The sequence below is a fragment of the Ranitomeya variabilis genome, chromosome 3 (genome assembly GCF_051348905.1).
Source record: "Ranitomeya variabilis isolate aRanVar5 chromosome 3, aRanVar5.hap1, whole genome shotgun sequence".
In the NCBI taxonomy this organism is placed as follows: domain Eukaryota; kingdom Metazoa; phylum Chordata; class Amphibia; order Anura; family Dendrobatidae; genus Ranitomeya; species Ranitomeya variabilis.
In genome coordinates this window covers 369,475,222-369,496,160 of record NC_135234.1, presented here as the reverse complement: position 1 = coordinate 369,496,160, position 20,939 = coordinate 369,475,222, and the positions used below count along the sequence as shown (strand labels likewise).

The 20,939-nt window shown below is 43.3% G+C and overlaps 1 long non-coding RNA gene across 1 annotated transcript in view; it reads right to left on the bottom strand.

Moving 5' to 3' along the window:
- Window positions 1–533: 533 nt before the first annotated feature.
- Window positions 534–20,939, bottom strand: part of LOC143818242 (uncharacterized) — a 38,476-nt gene continuing 18,070 nt past the window's right edge. The window contains exons 3-4 of the long non-coding RNA XR_013224410.1: window positions 10,088–10,161; window positions 534–620 (exon numbers count right to left, since the gene is read on the bottom strand). This is a non-coding gene — a long non-coding RNA (uncharacterized LOC143818242). The remainder of the gene's footprint in view (window positions 621–10,087; window positions 10,162–20,939) is intronic.

Genomic DNA, 20,939 nt, shown 5'->3' with positions numbered 1-20,939 from the left:
TGTGATTGGTTGCGTCGCCCATGTGACTGCGACGCAACCAATCACAAAGCCGGAGCGTAATTTTAAAATACTGAATGACCTGAAATTACGTCACGGCTTGCTGTGATTGGTTGCGTCGCCGCCACATGGGCGGCACGCGACCAATCACAAGCCGGGACTTCACGTAAGGAAAGAAAAGCGCAAATTTTAAACAAAGAACGCTGCCGCTTCCCGCGCTGAGGTTCAGGCTGCGTCGGAGAGGTGAGTATAGCAATATTTTTTATTTTAATTCTTTCTTTTACACATTAATATGGATCCCAGGGCCTGAAGGAGAGTTTCCTCTCCTTCAGACCCTGAGAACCATCAGGAATACCGTCCGATACTTGAGTCCCATTGACTTGTATTGGTATCGGGTATCGGTATCGGATTGGATCCGATACTTTGCCGGTATCGGCCGATACTTTCCGATACCGATACTTTCAAGTATCGGACGGTATCGCTCAACACTACCAGTAACCCAATGGCTTAGTACAATAAAGATAACAGTGGAAAAGACTGGACTTATCTAGGCTTGCACAAGATCGATCTTCCTACAGAGCGTTCATCCATCAAGTCGCCATGGCTCAAGATCGATCTGAAGGCTGTTATACAATAATAATAATTAGTATTTATTTTAATTATTTACCCAGCTTTATTCAGACACATTTTCCACATATTTGCAAATAGAAGCATATCCACAAGGGTGGTAGAATTTTATTATGTGATAAAGGATCATATATACTACAGGTATGCTCACACAGAAAATATATTATATACATTAATGTCCAATTGATAAATGCAACATTGGATTTATTTTGGAAAACAACAAAAGAACAACTTTTGAAGCAACCAAACATGCTGTGGCATCAACAACAACTTAAAGCATAGTAACGAGAGATAAACAAAATGACACATATGGTATATACATTCAAATTCGACTGGCATATTATATCAGCGCATAATAGCATACCTGTAATAATATATTCTTTCTTACTGACTTCAAACAAATCCTCCTGCTGTTGTATTGTGTTTGTGCATCTTATAAGTATCAAGGCATTGGGACAGAAAAGATCTTACAGTATAAATGTACATGTATTGATTTTATATACTTTATGCATGCTTCTTATGTGCATGCTGCCTTTGGTTCTTACTATGAGTATAATTATCTATGGGGAAAGGTTGAGTCCACTACCAAATAATTAAATCTATGTCTGTCCTTTCTGACCTCTGCCAGCCAACCTGCAATATCCAGTGATACACTGGATTAAATAAACAAAAATCTATCATCTAATTCATGAGACTACTTATTTCATGGTCATGGTAGAATTCAGTGATTTACTGAGGACTTGACTTCTTTGTACTAGTCCTAAATCTTTAGTTTTCTTTTTTTACAATATTTGTTTAATGTATGATATATGCTATCTATATATGCAGAGATGGGATTCTGCCTTTACTAACACGTTTTAGCTGAACCGATTGTTAAAATAATTGTTCACGGAACCAACAAGAAGTAGTGCCCAAATCTTGTTCCCTGATCCATAGTCAGATACAGTCATGACCCTTTAAATTTTCCCAGAAAATGAAGCATGGGATGGGCGTGGTGACATCGCTGTTTCTTCCCCCAGATCTTGCTTATTTTTCCGTTGGTGGCGTAGTAGTTTGCACATGCCCAAGGCCCGAATCCACTTCATAGGTGTGGAAAAAGAGCGCGATCTGCGCTATTTCCCTGGTGATCGGTGGGGGCGGCCATCTTCCTGTGGCCGCGCGTGCGCAGATGGAGCGCTCTGCTGCCCGCGGCTTCAGGAAAATGGCCGCAGGATGCCACGCGTGAGCAGATAGAGATCGCGGTGGCCATTTTCCTGAAGCCGAGATGCGAACTCTGCTTCAGGAAAATGGGCGCCGCAATCTCCATCTGCGCACGCGCGGCATCCCGTGGTTATTTTCCTGAAGCCCCGGGCAGCAGAGCGCTCCATCTGCGCACGCGCGGCCACAGGAAGATGGCCGCCCCCACCGATCACCAGGGGAATAGCGCAGATCGCGCTTTTTCCACACCTATGAAGTGGATTCGGGCCTTGGGCATGCGCAAACCACTACGCCTCCAACGGAAAAATAAGCAAGATCTGGGGGAAGGAACAGCGATGTCACCACGCCCATTTGACCAGACCAGCCTGATTGACAGGCGAAAACGGCGACTTTGGTAACGTATTTCAGCAGCATAGGTGGGGAATCAGGGTCCACAAAATACACTATTGTAATGCACAGTTCAGGCCCTATTTAACGGTATTTTTATCTCATACGGAAAAAACGGGGTGACAGGTTCCCTTTAAATGCAGCTCTAAACTTGGAAAACACCTCCACCATGCTTTATTGTTGCCTGCAGATACTAATTATGGTTCGCTCTCCAGCCCTTTGGAGACCTAACTGCTTCTTTTATAGCCAAATATTTCAACTTTTAACTCATCAGTCCAGAGGATCTGCTGCCACTTTACAGCACTCCAATGCCTGTGTTTTTGTGCTTAGTTGAATCGCTTGGCTTTGTTTTTATATTATAGGAAAAATCAGCCGCACTCAATTGGTTGAAAGTTCAGCAAACTGTGTAGTTTCTTTATTAACATATACAATAAACATCACCAGGTGCTTTTTTAGGAGGTAAATGGGTGGCGGACTATTCAATTCGGGTAACGTTTCGACCCCAGCGGGTCTTTATCAAAACCTCACTGTAAAACAGATACAAACATATAAGTGAACTGTACATATATACATGTAATCTATTAAAAAGAACCGAAAAAAGGGAAAAAAAGAAAAATAACAACAACAATAACATCAGGTCCAAAATTAATAATGGTACTAATTGACAGCTGTAACAACAGTATTTCTGCCCCATACAATTACAAGAACATACTGTGAATACCCTATCATAGGGGTGGGGAGTCCCCCAATTCTTTGCAGGTAGGAGCAAGGCTATTACGGAGAAACAGTCATATAGAGCACATATACAGGTCTAGAACAGGAAACCAGGTGCAGCGATCAGGTCGCTGATGCAATGTACTGACCTTGTGCCAAAGAGGTAGAGGAGAGGAGAAAGAGCCGAGTTCCCATAGGGCTAAAGGGAAGTAGAGAGAAAAAAACAACAGGGAATAAGCAAATAGCCAGTAAAGCAAGTAAGCCACTATAAGCAAGAGGAGAACGACTTAATAATTACCAGCTCTGGTGCAGTTGTGTGGAAGCGCGTCCGCCTGGTGGGTGATGTAGGAGCAAATGTGTAAGGCTGCAAGTATTTATACACAAGACCCATGCGGTGATATCCGGGTCTGCGCAGTGGCTCAGACTGGGAAAGAGGCTAGGAACGCTGTGTATTCAGACCGAGTCTGCGCTGTGGCCGCAGAGTAGATGCCAGCAGCGTGATAGTCCGGCGCCTGCGTAGTGTGTTCAGGGAGATCTGTAGAGCGCTCTGGCTAAAGCTACTGCAGGTTGGGGCGGAGTCCAAGCAACCAGCGTGGAGGACTAAGGGAGCGTGTATGTAAAGAGACATACACGCTCCCTTAGTCCTCCACGCTGGTTGCTTGGACTCCGCCCCAACCTGCAGTAGCTTTAGCCAGAGCGCTCTACAGATCTCCCTGAACACACTACGCAGGCGCCGGACTATCACGCTGCTGGCATCTACTCTGCGGCCACAGCGCAGACTCGGTCTGAATACACAGCGTTCCTAGCCTCTTTCCCAGTCTGAGCCACTGCGCAGACCCGGATATCACCGCATGGGTCTTGTGTATAAATACTTGCAGCCTTACACATTTGCTCCTACATCACCCACCAGGCGGACGCGCTTCCACACAACTGCACCAGAGCTGGTAATTATTAAGTCGTTCTCCTCTTGCTTATAGTGGCTTACTTGCTTTACTGGCTATTTGCTTATTCCCTGTTGTTTTTTTCTCTCTACTTCCCTTTAGCCCTATGGGAACTCGGCTCTTTCTCCTCTCCTCTACCTCTTTGGCACAAGGTCAGTACATTGCATCAGCGACCTGATCGCTGCACCTGGTTTCCTGTTCTAGACCTGTATATGTGCTCTATATGACTGTTTCTCCGTAATAGCCTTGCTCCTACCTGCAAAGAATTGGGGGACTCCCCACCCCTATGATAGGGTATTCACAGTATGTTCTTGTAATTGTATGGGGCAGAAATACTGTTGTTACAGCTGTCAATTAGTACCATTATTAATTTTGGACCTGATGTTATTGTTGTTGTTATTTTTCTTTTTTTCCCTTTTTTCGGTTCTTTTTAATAGATTACATGTATATATGTACAGTTCACTTATATGTTTGTATCTGTTTTACAGTGAGGTTTTGATAAAGACCCGCTGGGGTCGAAACGTTACCCGAATTGAATAGTCCGCCACCCATTTACCTCCTAAAAAAGCACCTGGTGATGTTTATTGTATATGTTAATAAAGAAACTACACAGTTTGCTGAACTTTCAACCAATTGAGTGCGGCTGATTTTTCCTATACTTGGACTATTTTTGTTCATGCCTGCACCAACCCAGTGACAGTGTGCACATCTTTTTCCTGGATTTGTTTTTATATTGACAGTATGGTTTTTGGTTAAAACTCTTCTGTGAAGACTACTTCAAGCCAAACTACACTGAACAATATGGATGGAGCTGGGTTTCACTGGTAGCTTCAATTTCTGATGGCATTCCTGGACATCTTCCAATTTCAATGGGAAGCAAGTAATATGTGTGTTTCATATTTGATACTAGGTTTCCTTGGCCGAACACTGCATCTACTGTTCCCAACATAGCCCATTTCTTGGTGTTTCTACAAAGCACATCTTGAAACTCCTGGTTGCATTTAAATCTTTGCCTGGGAGAGATCTTTGTGATGCAGTGTAACTACTTTATGTCTTGTTGCTGTGCGCAGCCTTGCCATGGTTTGTGACCTGCAACATGTAACTGTTTTCCACAACCTCACCATTCTAACAACGTTTGACTAATCCTCAACCAGTTTTAAGCCTTTAAAAAAGCTGTTTTGGTTTCTATTTTTTAAGTGTCATTACTTGAAGATTGTAGGATCTAAACCAAAATCTGAAATAGGGCTCCTAACTATCATGGGTCTATAATAGCATTGGTCTCCTAATATGAGTCAAAGGGATCATTTAGTTCCCTTAAGCTTCAGCGAGTATAAACCTGTATAAAATATTATAGTTATGCCCCTGACTACACAATACATCATATATAATACACTGAGACGCTGCAGTGTACATCACAAAGACACTGCTGTCTACATTACATAGGATTCACTTAGACTGCTGTATAAACCACATTGGATACAGTGAGACTGCTTTATACATCACATAGGATATACTGATACTCTGCTGAACTCATTTCCTAAGATACACTGAGACTCTGCATTATTTATCACATATAATACAATGAGATGCTGCTGTACAAATGATACATGATGTACTCAGAATACACTGAGACTCTGCTGTATAAATCTCATATAATATAACTGAGACTGATTGTTATGACTGCACAAGCACATCCACACTGGCAGCATACAAACCAGGGGAATGAATACCTGAACCTGACAAATCCCTGTTCAGACTGGTAATAGCCCTATTCTGACCCTGGTCTGTCCCTGCCTGACCTCAGGAGGTTGGCACCCTAAGATAACACAATGATGCCCCCACTCAATGGCAGCTCATCTTGACTGCTCCTAACTAGTATAGCTATGCCTGTGTAGCAACTTGGAAAAATAGGTTATACATTAAAACTGTAACTGGCCCTGCCTGTTCCTGTTCAAACTAGATATCCTGACTCCGCAGTCCTTAGTTGTACCTGTGTGTGCAGAGATAGACCTAACCAGAGACAAGAAGATGCAACTCTGGCCTAAACTGCCTAAAAGGCCAGGGAGTTGCTTCATATTGCTCCTAAATAACCAAAGGGCAGAGCAAAGTGTGAATTACCTACAAGAAGTGAAGTGTGCTGAACAAAGAAAAGATCCCAGAGTGAGTAAAGTAAATAATGAAATACCAAATAAATAATAAAGCAAATACTGTTAACAAATATACTGCCTACTTCCTAATGATAAACAGAAGATAGGTCCAAAGTGTAGCTAAGAATCAGCAAAGCAAATACCCTAAGCTGGAATCTCACAGACTTGTTCAAAATGTCAATGTCAAAAGAATGGCAGAACATCCAAATTAATCTATCACCAGCAGGAAATGCCTGTAGAGGGAATATAAAGCTGCAACCAAAATGTGATTGGCAGACAAATGAAAATATATGTGGGCTGTGTTATATACTGAGTGGGCTATGTTATATACTGCATGGCGTGTGTTATATACTACACTCCCTGACTGAAGTTATGTCGCTTATCATGTTATGTAAATAAAAGCTTATAACCTGACGTTAAATTCTTCCATTGGTTGTATAAATTATTCTTTTGAAAGCTGAAACCCTCCGAAATGTGGTTTAGGTTAAGAAAATAAATTGGCATCATTGCAGAAATATTGATCAGTTAATGGACACAGAATGGTCAGATTTTGGCAAGACAAATGTTTTGTCGCCCACAGAAAGCAATGTGATATTCAAACAAATAATTAACTTAAAATACAAATATATGTTGCATAACATTGATGAATGAAGTTGTGGTGCTATTAGAGTCATATTTAATATTTTCTGTGACTTCCATGAGCTTGAAGGACTGCATCCATGCGGTTCAACAATGATTCATACAATTTTTAATGAAGTCATCAGAAATAGCAAAGAATGCAGTCTTACATGCCTCCCAGAGTTCATCTATATTCTTTGGTTTTGTCTTCCAAGCTTCCTCTTTCATCCTACCCCAAACATGCTCAATGATGTTCACGTCTGGTGACTGGGCTAGCCAGTCCTTGAGCTCCTTGATCTTTTTTGCCAGGAGGAACTTTGTTGTAGAGATGGATGTATGAGAGAGCAGTATCCTGCTGCAGAATTTGACCTTTTTATGATTTGGAATATAAGAGGTAGCTAATACTTCTTGATATTTTAGGCTATTGATATTGCAATGCACCTTGCAAATGTTTCGCACACCCCCATACTGAATGTAACCCCAGACCATGATCTTTCCACCACCAAATGTAACTGTTTTTTGGGTGTATTTTGGATCCATATGGCCTCCAGTAGGTCTCCTGCAGTATTTGTGGCGCCTGTGGTGTAATTCTACTGAAGATTCATCAGAGAAATCCACCTTCTGCCACTTTTCCAGCATCCATTTGTTTAGCAGACTGTGGGACTTTGCAAATACCATACGGCTTTTTATTTGCCTTTTGTTTAGTGCTGGCTTCTGGGCACTGATTCAACCATGGAGGCCATTTTGAGATAGAATCCTACAAACTGTTCTAGTTGACACAGGGACTTGAGGTGACCAGGCCTGTTGGAGCTCTGCTGCAGTGGAAAAGGGGCTTGCTTTGGATTTTCTAACCAACAAACGTTCCTCCTGAGCAGTTGTATTGCAGGGTCAGCTGGATCTGGGCTTGTGAAACACATCTCCAGTCTCTTCAAATCATTTTTTAATTCTTTGTACTTGATGCTGAGACACATTAAAGGTGCCAGCTAGGGTTGAGCGAAACGGGTCGGCAATTTTCAGAAGTCGCCGACTTTTGGCAAAGTCGGGTTTCATGAAACCCGACCCGACCCCTGTGTGGGGTCGGCCATGAAGTCGGCGATCTTCTGAATCTGGAATCGGAATTCCGATACCGATTCCCGATATGTTTAAGATATCGGGAATTGGTATCGGAATTCAGATTTAAGTGTAAAATAAAGAATTAAAATAAAAAATATCGCTATACTTACCCTCTGATGCGCCCTGGTACTAAGCGGGAACCTTCCTTCCTTAGAATCAGCCTTCCAGGACCTTACGGTGACGTCGCGGTGACGTCGCGGCTTGTGATTGGTCGCGCGGCCGCCCATGTGACCGCTCGCGCCACCAATCACAAGCCGCGACATCACCGTGACGTCACCGAAGGTCCTGGAAGGGCTGATTCTTAGGAAGGAAGGCTGCCGGAAAGAAGCAGGGCGCGTCCGAGGGTGAGTATATACCTAATAGGAATATACTCACCCTCGGCTTCTTTCCCGCAGCCTTCCTTCCTAAGAATCAGCCCTTCCAGGACCTTCGGTGACGTCACGGTGACGTCGCAGCTTGTGATTGGTCGCGCGAGCGGTCACATGGGCGGCCGCGCGACCAATCACAAGCCGCGACGTCACCGCAAGGTCCTGGAAGGCTGATTCTAAGGAAGGAAGGTTCCCGCTTAGTACCAGGGCGCATCAGAGGGTAAGTATGGCGATATTTTTTATTTTAATTCTTTATTTTACACTTAAATATGGATCCCAGGGCCTGAAGGAGAGTTTCCGCTCCTTCAGACCCTGGGAACCATTGGAAACCCAATGCACTGCATTGGGTTTCGAGTTTCGGCCGACCCCGACCCCGACTTTTTTATAGGATCGGCCGATTTCACTCGACCCGACTTTTGAAAAAGTCGCGTTTCGTGAAACCCGATCCTATAAATGTAAAGGTCGCTCAACCCTAGTGCCAGCCACCTCTGCAGTGGATCTGGTGTTCTGCCTCGTGATAATCCAGGCTTTGGTCGCAGGGTGGATTTTTGGCATGTTGTCAGAGCTCAAGTTGCAGTTCAAGTGAAGGTCTGAGGTGCTGGCTTTCTTTTTATACACACAAACGAATTAACGGATCATTTACTGAGCACAGTTGAGGATGTAAACTAGGATTGGGTTCATTATATGACCTGGCGACAAAACTTTTGTCTTGCCAAAATCTGACCATTCTGTGTCCATTAACTGATCAATATTTCTGCATTGATGCCAATTTCTTTTCTTAACATAAACCACATTTCAGAGGGTTTCAGCTTTCAAAAGAATTATTTATACAACCAATGGATGAATTTAACGTCAGGTTATAAGCCTTCATTTACATAACATAGATAAGCAGCATAACTTCTGTCAGGGAGTGTATACTACGTGGCTGTCCTATATACTACGTGGCTGTGCTATATACTACGTGGCTTTGCTATATACTACGTGCCTGTCTGTGTTATATACTACGTGCCTGTCTGTGTTATATACTACGTGGCTGTGTCATATACTATATGGCTGTGCTATATACTACGTACTGTCTTGTTATATACTACGTGGCTGTGCTAAGCGCGACTTACATACATACATACATATTCTAGAATACCCGATGCATTAGAATTGGGCCACCATCTAGTTTTTTTTTATAATAGTCTATTCTGTATAAAAATATGTGACCAGTAAATAGAATGTTGGTATTTTTTTATGTAACACAAGTGAATGGCATTTAGTTAAAATCCTTTAATATTTGTTCAAATCTGATTTTTATCATTATCATATAGTTCAGTATCTTTTTAACATTAGTACATTTTTAGAAAACATTTGAACATGTCAATCTTCAATTAAAATCCTTGTGGTTTGACATAGGACAAGTAACATCAGCTTGCAGAAAGGATGTAGAGCCTTTAATTTTGGTTACCATTACTTATATTTTTATGGGTGACGAATGAACATGCAGATGGATGTGGTCTGCAAAGTGTTTGGTGTTATGTTTATTAGATTTTCTTCATATTACTACAATATTTGTTTTGATATATACAATATTTCACAATCTCACTTTTAATCTTTTCTTTCAGATTTCAATTTTAACAATACAGATAAACGACAGTGAAAACATGTAAAGATGAATTATCTGATTCTTTTATCATGCATGAAGAAATTAATGTACAACATTTAAAGAAAAAAAAATCCCAAACACTATTGTTATAAAGGGACCAGTGAATTCGGCAGTTTTTTTTTTTTTGTTTCACTAATACCAAGTAATTTGCAGCTTTTTATGAAGCACTAATTACAAATATTCATCCGATCATAAAGCTGTAATCACTTGAGATGGGAAATTAGAGAAGCTCTTGTGCAGATTGCCATTGCCATAAAAAGGGATAGTTTAACCCTGTGTGTCTACAATGGCCAATCCTGGCATGAAATAAACAGCTTATACCCTTACAAGTTTTATATCCTCCCTGGCTGGTGACAACCGAACGACTGCCAGATGATCCATCTTGTGTAGTATGCTTTCTACTGAAAAAAAAGGAAAAGCAAGGGTTCTTTTTTTTGTTCATGGATGGTTTGATTACATTGTAGCCATTCTTTTATATAAAAAAGAAATTTTTTAAACTCACTTAGATATAAAACAAACATAAGCTAATGTTAGTATTAAAAAAACAAAGTATATATATAGATGGGTAAAGATTTTTTAACACTGGAATCTATCCAAAATGAAGGTCACTATAGAGGACATATCATTCGAAAAAACATCACTGAAAAAATGGCCATTCCAATATACTGCAGGATGTAGAAAGGAACCAGTAATACAAGGTGATGAGGGGGTCATTGCTTACAATAATACATTTACATGGATAAGGCTTTTACTAGGTCAAGCGGACTATTCAGGTATCTGTAACTGCGCCCCACTAGAGTGACAACTTATAAATCCACCAGCATAACAAGGCTTGTCCGCATCCTAGAAATATGACAAATATATGAGGTATTAGTTGATATTTTGGCTAAAATACACAAGCTGACAATCCACATCAAGAGTCCCCGTTCTCTTGTGAGTCACTAAGCTAAAATAAAAAGCAATTCACTGAAAAGGACATCAAATCCAAGACACATCACAGGAAAAAAGGCCCCATGTACCAATACTTGGTGGGAGAAATTGGGCTGTCTGTTCTTGTAGGTACAAATTGCCTCTTCAGAGAAAAGAGGACTTAAACTCTATAGCGCCACCTGTTGGAATTAGCCAGGGCCGGCATCAGCACCCGGCGCACCCGGGCAAGTGCCGGGGCCCTGACAAGACAGGGGGGCCCACTCACGCAGTCATAGATCCATCTGGCCGCTTTAACCCTTTCTACCCTTTCAATTTGCGCTGCCTGGCACAAGCATCTTCTCAGTCAGTGCAGGGCCAGGCACATAGGGGTTAAGGAAACAGCCAGCGTGACATTGTGGGCGGAGAGTTCTCCTGCTCTGCTCTCTTGGCTGGGTGCAGTGCTGAACTAATCAGGCACAGGCAGATTCTGGACTGGAGGAGCTTCTACCGGCGCCTGAGTGAGTGCCATGCTATCGTTGTATGTTCTGACAGTCTGGGTGACCTGGGGCGGCCATGGGCTGGGCGGCTGCAGCTGACATATATATATATACTATAGCAGCCGCCCAGCCCAGGCCCCCAGCACAGCCTGTATAGATACAGTGTATATAATATATATACAGGACAGGTGCTGGGGGCCTGGGCTGGGTGGCTGTTGAAGTATATACACCGCACAGTACCTCTCCCCTGTATATATACACCGCACAGTACCTCTCCCCTGTATATATACACTGTACAGTACCTCTCCCCTGTATATATACACCGCACAGTACCTCTCCCCTGTATATATACACCGCACAGTACCTCTCCCCTGTATATATACACTGTACAGTACCTCTCCTGTTGTGAATTTGGATTCTGGGCTCCCCCGGTGGCTACTGGTGGAATTGAACTGGTGTCTTCATCTTCTCTGTTCACCTGTTCCCATCAAGATGTGGGAGTCGCTATATAACCTTGCTGCTTTGTTAGTTGCTTGCCGGTCAACAATGTTATCAGAAGCCTCTCTGTGCTTGTTCCTGCTCCTAGACAACTACTAGATAAGTTGGACTCTTGTCCATGTTTGTTTTTGCATTTTTGTTCCAGTTCACAGCTGTAGTTTCGTTACTGTGTCTGGAAAGCTCTTGTGAACAGGAATTGCCACTCTGGTGTTATGAGTTAATGCCAGAGTTTTAAAGTAATTTCTGGATGGTATTTTGATAGGGTTTTCAGCTGACCATGAAAGTGTTCTTTCTGTCTTCTGCTATGTAGTAAGTGGACCTCAAATTTGCTAAACCTATTTTCATACTACGTTTTGTTATTTCATCTTAATTCACCGCCAATACATGTGGGGGGCCTCTGTCTCCTTTCGGGGTATTTCTCTAGAGGTGAGCTAGGACTAATATTTTCCTCTGCTAGCATTATTTAGTCCTCCGGCTGGTGCTGGGCATCTAGAATCAACGTAGGCATGCTACCCGGCCACTGCTAGTTGTGTGTTAGGTTTAGTTCATGGTCAGCTCAGTTCCCATCTTCCAAGAGCTAGTTCCTATATATGCTGATGCTATGTTCTCTTGCCATTGAGATCATGACAGTTTGACCGGCCCACAAAGTGTTAATTGTTTGGGCTGAAGCAGGAGATAGAGAAGTGTTTAAGGGAAATTTTTTTTTTTCCCTTCAGAGTTTTGCTGCATAGCCCTTAATTGCTGTCTAGCTGCTTCTTACCTCCTCTTAACCCTTGAATGGCTCTGTGTCCACCTGTTTGTAATGGATCTTCAGAGTGTAACTGCAGGTTTGAATAATCTCGCCACGAAGGTACAAAATTTGCAAGATTTTGTTTGTCATGCACCTGTATCTGAGCCGAGAATTCCTTTGCCGGAATTTTTCTCGGGGAATAGATCTGGGTTTCAGAATTTTCAAAATAATTGCAAATTATTTTTGTCCCTGAAATCTCGCTCTGCCGGAGACCCTGCACAGCAGGTCAGGATTGTGATTTCCTTGCTCCGGGGCGACCCTCAAGACTGGGCTTTTTCATTGACACCAGGGGATCCTGCGTTGCTCAATGTGGATGCGTTTTTTCTGGCCTTGGGGTTGCTTTATGACGAACCTCATTTGGAGCTTCAGGCAGAAAAAACTTTGATGTCCCTATCTCAGGGGCAAGATGAAGCGGAAATTTACTGCCAAAGATTCCGTAAATGGTCTGTGCTTACTCAGTGGAATGAGTGCGCCCTGGCGGCGACTTTCAGAGAGGGTCTCTCTGATGCCATTAAGGATGTTATGGTGGGGTTCCCTGTGCCTGCGGGTCTGAATGAGTCCATGACAATGGCTATTCAGATCGATAGGCGTTTGCGGGAGCGCAAACCAGTGCACCATCTGGCGGTGTCCACTGAGAAGTCGCCAGAGAGTATGCAGTGTGATAGAATTCTGTCCCGAAGCGAGCGGCAGAATTTTAGACGGAAAAATGGGTTGTGTTTCTATTGTGGTGATTCTACTCATGTTATATCAGCATGCTCTAAACGCACTAAAAAGCTTGGTAAATCTGTTTCCATTTGCACCTCACCGTCTAAGTTTATTCTATCTGTGACCCTGATTTGCTCTTTGTCATCTATTACCACGGACGCCTATGTCGACTCTGGCGCCGCTTTGAGTCTTATGGATTGGTCCTTTGCCAAACGCTGTGGGTATGATTTAGAGCCTTTGGAGACTCCTATTCCTCTGAAGGGGATTGACTCCACCCCATTGGCTAATAATAAACCACAATACTGGACACAAGTAACTATGCGTATTAATCCGGATCACCAGGAGATTATTCGCTTTCTGGTGCTGTATAATCTACATGATGATTTGGTGCTAGGATTGCCTTGGCTGCAATCTCACAACCCAGTCCTCGACTGGAGAGCTATGTCTGTGTTGAGCTGGGGATGTAAGGGGGCTCATGGGGATGTACCTGTGGTTTCCATTTCATCATCTATTCCCTCTGAAATTCCTGAGTTCCTGTCTGACTATCGTGACGTCTTTGAAGAATCCAAGCTTGGTTCGTTACCTCCGCACCGAGAGTGCGATTGTGCCATAGATTTAATCCCGGGTAGTAAATACCCAAAGGGTCGTTTATTTAATCTGTCTGTGCCTGAACATGCTGCTATGCGAGAATATATAAAGGAGTCCTTGGAAAAGGGACATATTCGTCCATCGTCATCTCCCTTAGGAGCCGGTTTTTTCTTTGTGTCAAAAAAAGACGGCTCTTTGAGACCATGTATTGATTATCGGCTTTTGAATAAAATCACTGTTAAATATCAATACCCATTGCCGTTGCTGACTGATTTGTTTGCTCGCATAAAGGGGGCCAAGTGGTTCTCTAAGATTGACCTTCGTGGGGCGTATAATTTGGTGCGAATCAGGCAGGGGGATGAGTGGAAAACCGCATTTAATACGCCCGAGGGCCACTTTGAGTATTTAGTGATGCCTTTTGGTCTTTCAAATGCTCCGTCAGTTTTCCAGTCCTTTATGCATGATATTTTTCGCGATTATTTGGATAAATTTATGATTGTGTATCTGGATGATATTCTGATTTTTTCGGATGACTGGGACTCTCATGTCCAGCAAGTCAGGAGGGTTTTTCAGGTTTTGCGGTCTAATTCTTTGTGTGTGAAGGGTTCTAAGTGTGTTTTTGGGGTACAGAGGATTTCCTTTTTGGGATATATTTTTTCCCCCTCTTCCATTGAAATGGATCCTGTCAAGGTTCAAGCTATTTGTGATTGGACGCAGCCCTCTTCTCTTAAGAGTCTTCAGAAATTTTTGGGCTTTGCTAACTTTTATCGTCGATTTATTGCTGGTTTTTCGGATATTGCTAAGCCATTGACCGATTTGACTAAGAAGGGTGCTGATGTTGCTGATTGGTCCCCTGATGCTGTGGAGGCCTTTCGGGAGCTTAAGCGCCGTTTTTCCTCTGCCCCTGTGTTGCGTCAGCCTGATGTTGCTCTACCTTTTCAGGTTGAGGTCGACGCTTCTGAGATCGGAGCTGGGGCAGTGTTGTCGCAGAAAAGTTCTGACTGCTCCGTGATGAGGCCTTGTGCCTTCTTTTCCCGTAAATTTTCGCCCGCTGAGCGGAATTATGATGTTGGGAATCGGGAGCTTTTGGCCATGAAGTGGGCTTTTGAGGAGTGGCGCCATTGGCTTGAGGGGGCCAGACATCAGGTGGTGGTATTGACGGACCACAAAAATTTGATTTATCTTGAGACCGCCAGGCGCCTGAATCCTAGACAGGCGCGCTGGTCATTATTTTTCTCTCGGTTTAATTTTGTGGTGTCATACCTACCGGGTTCTAAGAATGTTAAGGCGGATGCCCTTTCTAGGAGTTTTGAGCCTGACTCGCCTGGTAACTCTGAGCCCACAGGTATCCTTAAGGATGGAGTGGTATTGTCAGCCGTTTCTCCAGACCTGCGGCGGGCCTTGCAGGAGTTTCAGGCGGATAGACCTGATCGTTGCCCACCTGATAAACTGTTTGTTCCTGATGATTGGACCAGTAGAGTAATCTCTGAGGTTCATTCTTCTACGTTGGCAGGTCATCCTGGCATTTTTGGTACCAGGGATTTGGTGGCAAGGTCCTTCTGGTGGCCTTCCCTGTCACGAGATGTGCGAGGCTTTGTGCAGTCTTGTGACGTTTGTGCTCGGGCCAAGCCTTGTTGTTCTCGGGCCAGTGGATTATTGTTGCCCTTGCCTATTCCTAAGAGGCCTTGGACACACATCTCGATGGATTTTATTTCAGATCTGCCTGTTTCTCAGAAGATGTCTGTCATCTGGGTGGTGTGTGACCGTTTCTCTAAGATGGTCCATTTGGTTCCTCTGCCCAAGTTGCCTTCTTCTTCCGAGTTGGTTCCTCTGTTTTTTCAAAATGTTGTTCGTTTGCATGGTATTCCTGAGAATATCGTTTCTGACAGAGGGACTCAATTCGTGTCTAGATTTTGGCGGGCATTCTGTGCTAGGATGGGCATAGATTTATCTTTTTCGTCCGCTTTCCATCCTCAGACGAATGGCCAGACCGAGCGGATTAATCAGACCCTGGAGACATATCTGAGGTGTTTTGTGTCTGCTGACCAGGATGATTGGGTTGCTTTTTTGCCATTGGCGGAGTTCGCTCTCAATAATCGGGCCAGCTCTGCCACTTTGGTGTCCCCGTTTTTCTGTAATTCGGGGTTTCATCCTCGATTTTCCTCTGGTCAGGTGGAATCTTCGGATTGTCCTGGAGTGGATGCTGTGGTGGAGAGATTGCATCAGATCTGGGGGCAGGTGGTGGACAATTTGAGGTTGTCCCAGGAGAAGACTCAGCTTTTTGCCAACCGCCACCGTCGTGTTGGTCCTCGGCTTTGTGTTGGGGATTTGGTGTGGTTGTCTTCTCGTTTTGTCCCTATGAGGGTCTCTTCTCCTAAGTTTAAGCCTCGGTTCATCGGCCCGTATAGGATATTGGAGATTCTTAACCCTGTTTCCTTCCGTTTGGACCTCCCTGCATACTTTTCTATTCATAACGTTTTTCATCGGTCATTATTGCGCAGGTATGAGGTACCGGTTGTGCCTTCCGTTGAGCCTCCTGCTCCGGTGTTGGTTGAGGGTGAGTTGGAGTACGTTGTGGAGAAAATCTTGGACTCTCGTGTTTCCAGACGGAGACTCCAGTATCTGGTCAAGTGGAAGGGATACGGCCAGGAGGATAATTCTTGGGTGAATGCATCTGATGTTCATGCCTCTGATCTGGTTCGTGCCTTTCATAGGGCCCATCCTGATCGCCCTGGTGGTTCTGGTGAGGGTTCGGTGCCCCCTCCTTGAGGGGGGGGTACTGTTGTGAATTTGGATTCTGGGCTCCCCCGGTGGCTACTGGTGGAATTGAACTGGTGTCTTCATCTTCTCTGTTCACCTGTTCCCATCAAGATGTGGGAGTCGCTATATAACCTTGCTGCTTTGTTAGTTGCTTGCCGGTCAACAATGTTATCAGAAGCCTCTCTGTGCTTGTTCCTGCTCCTAGACAACTACTAGATAAGTTGGACTCTTGTCCATGTTTGTTTTTGCATTTTTGTTCCAGTTCACAGCTGTAGTTTCGTTACTGTGTCTGGAAAGCTCTTGTGAACAGGAATTGCCACTCTGGTGTTATGAGTTAATGCCAGAGTTTTAAAGTAATTTCTGGATGGTATTTTGATAGGGTTTTCAGCTGACCATGAAAGTGTTCTTTCTGTCTTCTGCTATGTAGTAAGTGGACCTCAAATTTGCTAAACCTATTTTCATACTACGTTTTGTTATTTCATCTTAATTCACCACCAATACATGTGGGGGGCCTCTGTCTCCTTTCGGGGTATTTCTCTAGAGGTGAGCTAGGACTAATATTTTCCTCTGCTAGCATTATTTAGTCCTCCGGCTGGTGCTGGGCATCTAGAATCAACGTAGGCATGCTACCCGGCCACTGCTAGTTGTGTGTTAGGTTTAGTTCATGGTCAGCTCAGTTCCCATCTTCCAAGAGCTAGTTCCTATATATGCTGATGCTATGTTCTCTTGCCATTGAGATCATGACACTCTCCCCTGTATATATACACCGCACAGTACCTCTCCCCTGTATATATACACTGTACAGTACCTCTCCCCTGTATATATACACCGCACAGTACCTCTCCCCTGTATATATACACTGTACAGTACCTCTCCCCTGTATATATACACCACACAGTACCTCTCCCCTGTATATATACACCGCACAGTACCTCTCCCCTGTATATATACACTGTACAGTACCTCTCCCCTGTATATATACACCGCACAGTACCTCTCCCCTGTATATATACACTGTACAGTACCTCTCCCCTGTATATATACACCACACAGTACCTCTCCCCTGTATATATACACCGCACAGTACCTCTCCCCTGTATATATACACCGCACAGTACCTCTCCCCTGTATATATATACTGTGCACAGTACCTCTCCCCTGTATATATACACTGTACAGTACCACTCTTCCTGTCCTGTATATATACACTGCAGAATTTACAATAGCTATCACTCATGTAAGAAGTGAAATCTGGCATTGTACTATACCTATATTTCTCTGCTGTATCTGGACATCATGAATCGTGGTATGTGTTAAAGGGGGGGCCCACTGAGACTCTTTCGCCCGGGGCCCTCAAAAACCTGGAGCCGGCCCTGGAAGTAGCGATCCTACAAGTCACAATCAACCCTTTAATGAGTCTTGCAATATGACTTAGGATAAAAGCCAAATCAGTATCTCAATCCGCAGAGTGTTTCGGGCTGTCGGCCCTCATCAGTGCGAAGCATGTTCTTGTAGGTGCACTGATAAAGTGCTGGTAAGCCCATCTAATCTACAGTATGTGTCTGCATCCTGCAGTATATTGGTATTGTGACCAGGTATGGGTAAGTATGGCCTAATTTTTCTGTGATGTTTTTTAATTTATAATGAAGCTGTGTAACAGGGACAGTTGTGACAAATTCCACTAACTTACAATAATGTTCATCAGGTACAGCATATAATTCTATATTGTTCATGCCAAATATTTGCACTGCAGACTGTTATTATTGCCTTCAAAAATATGGAAGCCCATAACAGATATTGCACACAATTGTTCCTTGCTCACACTGACAATAAGATTTCCACTTTTTAAAAGGCTCAATGACAGAAGTGACATGTATATCAATCCAAAATGATCCATTATGATCCATTATGGTCTATCATGATCCATTATGATGCAATTGACATTCCTTACAATTTTTACAATTTGTTAGTAGGCATTTAACCTTCTTTGCCTTACAATGGTTCTGGGAGTTTGTTATTACTGCATGAAAAAACAGTCTGACCTATTCTCATCAAAGCGATGAAATAAATAAGTAACTGTGAATGGATCCGAAATTACTGATTCTGACAAATTACTCTTCTTAAGAATCATTTTTTTCAACAGTTATTGACAAAAAAATAATGGAAACTAAATGTGATAATTATTGGAGCTTTAAATTGCCTAGATTGGAATATGGAGGGGCATGGGTCTTGTTTCTCAGACTGCATGTATTCAATAGGGGGGTTTCACCAAGTCACAGCAAGTGTTGAGGCCAACAGGACATGTGGACCAACTTTGGGTTACCAATTTAGCTAGGACTAAACCATTTAGAGAAGTTAAAGGGGTTATACTTTCTTAACCCTTTAAAACTATAAGCAATTATAGGCTTTCCCACAAGGAATCACTAGGTTGCTATCTTCAGAGTAGTTCCTGGCAGCTGATATGTAGGAGGGTCAAGGACATCTAATTATGGTAGTAGCGGCCAGTAATTGCATTCAGGCAGTGCATGTGCTAAGTAAAGGTACCTTCACACGAAGCGACGCTGCAGCGATAGCGACAACGATGCCGATCGCTGCAGCGTCGCTGTTTGATCGCTGGAGAGCTGTCACACAGACCGCTCTCCAGCGACCAACTATGCCGAGGTCCCCGGGTAACCAGGGTAAACATCGGGTTGCTAAGCGCAGGGCCGCGCTTAGTAACCCGATGTTTACCCTGGTTACCAGCGTAAAAGTAAAAAAAACAAACAGTACATGCTCACCTGCGCGTCCTCCAGCGTCTGCTTCCTGACACTGACTGAGCTCCGGCCCTAACAGCACAGCGGTGACGTCACCGCTGTGCTTTCACTTTCACTTTTGGGCCGGCGCTCAGTAAGTGTCAGGACGCAGACGCTGGAGGACGAGCAGGTGAGCATGTACTGTTTGTTTTTTTTACTTTTACGCTGGTAACCAGGGTAAACATCGGGTTACTAAGCGCGGCCCTGCGCTTAGTAACACAATGTTTACCCTGGTTACCAGTGTAAAACATCGCTGGTATCGTTGCTTTTGCTGTCAAACACAACGATACACGGCGATCGGACGACCAAATAAAGTTCTGGACTTTATTCAGCGACCAGCGACATCACAGCAGGATCCTGATCGCTGCTGCGTGTCAAACGAAACGATATCGCTAGCGAGGACGCTGCAACGTCACGGATCGCTAGCGATGTCATTTCGTGTGAAGGTACCTTTAGGCTATGCTCACATGCCCAGTGGTGATCAGAACAGTTTCATTAGTAATCCATTGACCATTTATCCATTTAAAAAACTGATCTCTGCTGGATCCATTTTTTTAGCATTGAAATCTATGGAAAATGTATATGTTAATTAGCAATCAGATTTTCTTTTATTTGTGAAAGATTCATTTTTTGCTTTCTAGATGTGTTGCAAATGGAAGAAAACAGATGGATAATTAAAGGATTTGTTTTCCTTAGACTTCAATGCTAAAAAAAATTGATCCAGCAGAGATCAGTTTTTTTTAAACGGATTAAAAAGATGTGTCTGCACAACTTTTTTGCCAATGGATTGCGCTTCAATTCGTTCTATTGGATCATTACTGGAAGTGTGAACATAACCTAAGGCAGAGTGTAGTTGTAGACAATATACTGTACAAGCCAAATGGAACAGGAACAAATACCTCTGCAGACTTTAAGAACCAAAAGTGACATATTGCTTAGTCCACGACAGATAATGAAAGGGTTTTAAAGATGGCTTGTCTGATGTGATTGGCTTGTCCTTGACCATTAAAAGGTGGTTGAGGTGGCACAACCAACACATTGACCAAAAAAAGGACATTGGACACTAAGGCAGGGGAGCGATCATATAACTTCTCTCCTCCACACTCTTAAATTCCTCAACTAACCTCTTCCAAGAATTCTCTTGAGTATCCTCCATCCTCTGGAATTCTGTGCCCCAACACTTTTGATTTTCCACAACATTCAGAACTTTAAGATGGAACTTGAAAACCCATCTCTTCAAGAAAGTTAACAACCTGCAATGACCCCGTTGCCACGTCACCACAACTAAAGCTGCCACAACACCCAAACCTACTTTCTCCTTCCCCACTATCCTGTAGACTGTGAGCCTGCAGGTACAAGGTCTTCACCCTTCCGTACCAGTCTGTCATTGTTAATGTGTTCATTGTATTCTATATCCATATTTTGTAGTTAGATCCTTTTCATATACACAGCTCCATTGAATTAATAATGCTCTAGAAATAAATAATAATAATAGTATTCATATAGCTACATAACATATTGCTTATATATGCTGTCACTTGTTAATCATCAAGGGTCTGCACAGTTTATCTCTGACCATTTGCTACAATCAAAGGACTACAGCTATGCGGAGCACCACAACTCCTGAATTTTCCTATCTT